We start from the raw sequence: 5,711 nt of genomic DNA, 5'->3' as shown, positions 1-5,711 counted from the left end.
ACAATTTATTAAACAGGGAATCCTTTCCCCATTGCTTGTTTTTGTCTGGTTTGTCAAAGATCAGATGGTTGTAGATGTGTGGCGTTGCTTCTGAGGCCTCTGCTCTGTTCCATTGGTCTATATCTCTGTTTCAGTACCAGTACCATGCTGTTTTGATTACTGTAGCCTTGAAGTATAGTTTGAAGTCAGGCAGCATGATGCCTCCAGCTCTGTTCTTTTTGCTTAGGATTGTTTTGGCAATGTGGGCTCTCTTTTGGTTCCATATGAAGTTTGAAGTGGTGTTTTCCAGTTCTGTGAAGAAGGTCATTGGTAGCTTGATGGGGATAGCATTGATTCTATAAATTACTTTGGGCAGTGTGGCCATTTTCACAATATTGATTCTTCCCAACCGTGAGCATGGAATGTTTTTCCATCTGTTTTTGTCCTCTCTTATTTCATTGAGCCGTGGTTTGTAGTTCTCCTTGAAGAGATCCTCTGCATCCTTTATTAGTTATATTCCTAGGTATTTATTGTCTTTGTAGCCATTGTGAATGGGAGTTTACTTTCAGTTTGGCTCTCTGTTTGTCTGTTATTGGTGTATAGAAATGCTTGTGATTTCTGCATATTGATTTTGTAACCTGAGACTTTCCTGAAATTGCTTATCAGTTTCAGGAGATTTTGGGCTGAGATGATGAGGTCTTCTAAATATACAATCATATCGCTTCTCGGCCTTTTGGCTAAGATCAAGTGTAGTATCTAAATATACAATCATATCAACTGCCAATAGAGACAATTCAGCTTCCTCTTTTCCTAATTGAATACCCCTTATTTCTTTTTCTTACCTGATTACTCTGGCTAGAACTTCCAATACTATATTGAATATGAGTGGTGAGAGAGGGCTTCCTTGTCTAGTGCCAGATTTCAAAGGGAATGCTTCCAGTTTTTCCCATTCAGTATGATATTAGCTATGGGTTTATCATAAATAGCTTTTATTATTTTGTGATATGTACAATCAATACCTAGTTTATTGAGGTTTTTAGCATAAAGTGCTGTTGAATTTTGTTGAAGGCCTTCAATGCATCTATTGATATAATCATGTGGTTTTTGTCTTTCGTTCTGTTTATGTGATGGATTACATTTATAGACTTGCGTGGGTTGAACCAGCCTTGCATTCCCAAGATGAAGGCTACTTGATCATGATGAATAAGCTTTTTGATTTGCTCTTGCATTGTGTTTGCCAGTATTTTATTGAAGATTTTTGTGTCAATGTTCATCATGGATAATGGCATGAAGTTTTCTTTTTTAGTTGCATCTCTGCCCGGTTTTGGTATTAGGATGATGTTGGTCTCATAAATTGAGTTAGGGAGGATTCCATCTTTTTATATTGTTTGGAATAGTTTCAGAAGGAATGGTACCAGCTCCTCTTTGTATGTCTTTCAAAATTTCCATGGGCCCTCAGGTTAATTGAAAGGATCAGCTCCATAATGATCGCCAGCATAAAACAATCTATGGTAAGGCCAGCTCTGTACAGCTACCACCCCACACCATCTCTCACTGCCCACTCCTGTTTTCTCACCCCACATTGCAGCACTTTCTTTCTCTTCTGTCCACCCTTCCTTGCTTCCGGCACTCCTTCCTATACTGAAATCAACTAGACCAAATATTTAGATACAGATTTATCTTGGCTTACCAACATGGACTAATTTTACATTGGAACAAAATATCATTAACCATTATGCAAACACAGTGGTTGTACGATATAAGAAAAAACCTTCTGTACTTCTGAAAATGTGCTTTTACCTCACTGAAATACCTGTAGGCTAGGCATGGTGGCTCACATCTGTAATCCCAGCACCTTGGGAGGCTGAGATGGGAGAGTCACTTGTGTCCAGAAGTTTGAGACCAGCCTGGGCAACATAGTGAGAACTTGTCTCTACAAAACATCAAAAATTTGGCTGGGTGTGATGGCTCACACCTGTAATCCTAACACTTTGGGAGGCCAAAGCAGGCAGATTGCTAGAGCCCAGTTCAAGACCAGCCTGGGCAACAGCAAGAAACCCTGTCTCTACAAAAAACACAAAAAATTAGCTAGGCATGATGGTGCATGCCAGTAGTCCCAGATTACCTGAGCCTAGGAGGCGGGGACTGCAGTGAGCTGTGATTACATTACTGCAGGCCAGCATGGGCAACAGAGTGAGACCTTGTTTTGAAAAATAAAAGAAAGAAGGAAATACCTATAAAAGTGACCTTAGAACTGTACTACACTTTAAAATTACAAAGGCTTTCAAGTATAATATTTTAATACTGCTGATAAGTTTGAGAAGTAGATTTAATTATCTCTCTTTGATAGATGAGGAATCCAGCATTGAAAAAAGCAATTTGATCAAGAACTCACAGTTAATAACTATGTATGCAAATCCAGATCTATTAAATCAAGATCCTCCAGGGTAAGGTCATGAAATACAAATTTCTATCTCTAATTTTAATTTCCAAGACTATTTACTTTAGGCCTGTATAAATCAACTTTATGATTTTTTTCTTGAGAAATATTACCCCAAAATATCCTCTCCAAGAATTTTAACTAGGTTGTTGATGTTTAGCTTCTTGGGGATATTGTCAATGTGCTTTGTTTTGTTTTGTTTTGTTTTGTTTTTGTTTTAATATCCTCTTACATGCCATGCCCAGAGAAGGTGTTTAAAAAGTATTTTTTAAAAGAGTGCGTGGGTAGAAGGATGAATGGATTGATGGATGGATAGATGGATGGATTGATGGATAAATAGTTGGATGCACTAATCAAGAATCAAGTGAATAAATGAATGAATGAATGAACGTGGAATCATTTGTCTTTTCAATTATTGATGAGAAAATATTGCAACATTTTTATTAGAGCCACTTATATACCCATTTATTTAGTAAGCACTTTTATGCATTTATTTAGTATTTGTTCACTCTAATCAAGCACTGATAATTGAAAATATAAAACTGAAAATTACTCCTCTACTTACATTCATCCAACTCCATTTGATGTACTTAAAAGCCTGAAATGACAAGTTGTTAAGCTTTTGATTTATTTAAGACTCAAAAACTTGGCAATAACCATCTTCAAAGTATTCAATATGTCAGAGGCAGAGTTCAAGCTACTATTGCCTATAACAATTGACTTTTTTCCTACAAAAAAGAAAAGCAGAAAAGCTATTTACCCTACAATTTTTACAAGTTAAATATATAGATATTGCAAAAGCAAATTGTCACTAGGTGTACAAAAATTTTTACTAAAGATGGATTGAGCCAGGAAGACTGTGGAAACCAAGAAAAACAAGCCTAACCAGCTTTTCTGGTACAAAAGAATTGAATTTAAAATGAGTCAGGTTTAACACTGTAAAATGATTCCTCAAAGTCCTTATTATAACTTTACATATATGAAACCATGTTTTATCTGCATTTAAAACTTTATCTGTATGATGGTCAATGTAATCACAGTATAATAATTATATTTGAATAGCAACATTCTTGTGCCAAAAAATCAAAGTTAAGTTTTGGAAGTTCTGGAGGGATACACACAAAATGTAATAGTGGTTATCTGAGGAGGGTCAGGAAAGGGAATTAAGAAGACACAAAACTAACTCTGTCCTATACTTTTTAAATGTTTACCTTTATACAATAATCACATATTGCATTTTAAACATAAAAACACTTACATTTTTGTTTATGTTTGACTTCCGGAGTATGTGATAAATAATTCTCAGCAGGTTCTACTTTGCATTATGAAGATATCTACTCATATTTATATTGATTCCTTCTAATTCAATGTGGATGAAGATCTAAGCATTTGAGTGAATATAATGATCCCAGAGATCAGATGTGTGTTTCTAACACACTGGAAGATGTGTGTTCTAATGATATTAGAAACATTACTGCCAGCCAAGGTTTCCAAACACACTCACAGTTTCCTCAAACTAGAACTGAAGAAATTAAAAGTTAAAGTCATTATTAACATTCTAAGTTGGAAAGAAGTTTTGCAAACAAGGCTATATATGTAATATAAATTTATTACAGATTACTATTTAACTGTGCTTCACCTGATCAAAGTCTACCATTGCATAATATAAAACACACATATTGCAAATTCACAGCATTCTATAAAGCAAGAGAGCATCTAAGATAATGGTTTAAATTGAAGATACTTCTTTATTTAACACACATATTTAACTAGGTTTAGAAAAGACCTTAAAAGTACAAAGAATTCATATTAATAAACTTGCATATCTCATTTATCCAGTAAGACTGAAAGATGAGATGTTGCACATTAGTGATTTTTCAAATAGCCAAAGTTAGCCATTTCAAATGTCTTTTTTAAAATGACAAACTATTTAAACTGGATTTAATATTTTCTCACCTAATGAGCAGAATATGGAGCAGAAGTTAGCTTTGTCCTGAGGCTGTGGATGTCGGCTGTTGTACTGGATAAGGCTCTCCTTGATGGCTAAGGTTTCTAAGAGCTGTTTGACTCTCTTGCTATCTCCTACCCATTGTTCCCAGCATGTCTGCAACCCTCTTTTCGTTTTTCCTTTTTCTATTCTAGAAGGAAACATAATAATAATTGAAGATATCCAGTGAAAGCCTGATAACAAGGTTGTTTAATCTGTGAATTACTTTTACACACAAACCTGAGTCAACAGATTCTGATATGAAGCTCTGATAACAGCTTCACTCCTCTCTAGTGGTGAGAATAGTACCTTTATTCCTTAACTCAATATGCTGCTATATGCTGCTTTTTGCTAAGTCCAGACTGTGTACCTTGATCCAGGTGGATAGAAAAATCGGTTGGCAAATCATAATCATAACAAAGTTTAAGTGACTTGCGTGCCTGTGAAAGCTGTAATCGCCAAGATGGGCTCCCAATTAATAACACCCCTCTTACCTACCAGGTGGTGAGCAATTTGAGTAAGAAAATAAGAATGTTAGTCATTATTAATTAAATTCAGCTGGAAGTATGGACCCCCAAATGGGCCTACTGGCTAAACCACAGAATTAGGAAGATTTACCCACTCAATCCTAGGAGCCTCAAACCTAAGCAAGTCCTCACAATGGAGGCTGACTCCCAAGAGAAAGATGAAGAGCTGAGTTATGCATGCTTCTGGTGTCTTTTTAAATTTGCCAATATCTTTCTCTCTATCCTTTTTTTTTTTTCTTTCCAGTGGACAGGGAAAAGTTATTTACTAAATGAGTAAATGTTTGTGTGAATGAATGAGCAAATTTGGTTCTTCCTAGTTGATGAGTGGGGAATTTAAAAAATATAATGCTTCACAAATTTGAGTGTCATCCCTTGCGAGGGGCCATGCTAATCGTCTCTATATCATTCTTATTTTAGTATATGTGCTGCCCACAGCGAGCACTAAATTTATCAACACCTCTTAGCTGCTGTTTACATTCAGTCTACCCAGCTTTCAATTCCGTATAACCAGCCTTCCCTTACTTCTTCATCTCTTCCTCCTTTAATTCCCTCAGGTGCCAGGATGGAGCTAATCATACTCATTTCAAGGCACAGTATCATCAAGGTCCATACCCAGTCCCTTTTTGTTTATTTATGTATATACTATTTACCTACCATCCCTGCTCTTTCCAACCATATGCAACAGTTGTAATATAGCTTATATGCTTTCTTGAATTTGTATGCAACCCTGTAAAAAAAAAGTATTCTTGTTTGCCTATTTTAAAACCTTTGTCTATTT

At 35.8% G+C, this 5,711-nt stretch overlaps 1 non-coding gene and 1 pseudogene across 1 annotated transcript; one reads left to right on the top strand and one right to left on the bottom strand.

Annotated features, from left to right (window-relative positions):
- Positions 1-696: 696 nt before the first annotated feature.
- LOC119466902 lies at positions 697-806 on the top strand (annotated as a pseudogene).
- A 4,461-nt stretch (positions 807-5,267) lies between these two features.
- On the bottom strand, positions 5,268-5,375 carry LOC119466888. Its single transcript, XR_005195399.1, has one exon. It is a non-coding gene; the product is annotated as a U6 spliceosomal RNA (small nuclear RNA).
- Positions 5,376-5,711: the final 336 nt, after the last annotated feature.

This window comes from Cebus imitator, unplaced genomic scaffold (genome assembly GCF_001604975.1).
Source record: "Cebus imitator isolate Cc_AM_T3 unplaced genomic scaffold, Cebus_imitator-1.0 Scaffold11, whole genome shotgun sequence".
Classification (NCBI taxonomy): Eukaryota; Metazoa; Chordata; class Mammalia; order Primates; family Cebidae; genus Cebus; species Cebus imitator.
This window is presented reverse-complemented; position numbering and strand designations above follow the sequence as displayed.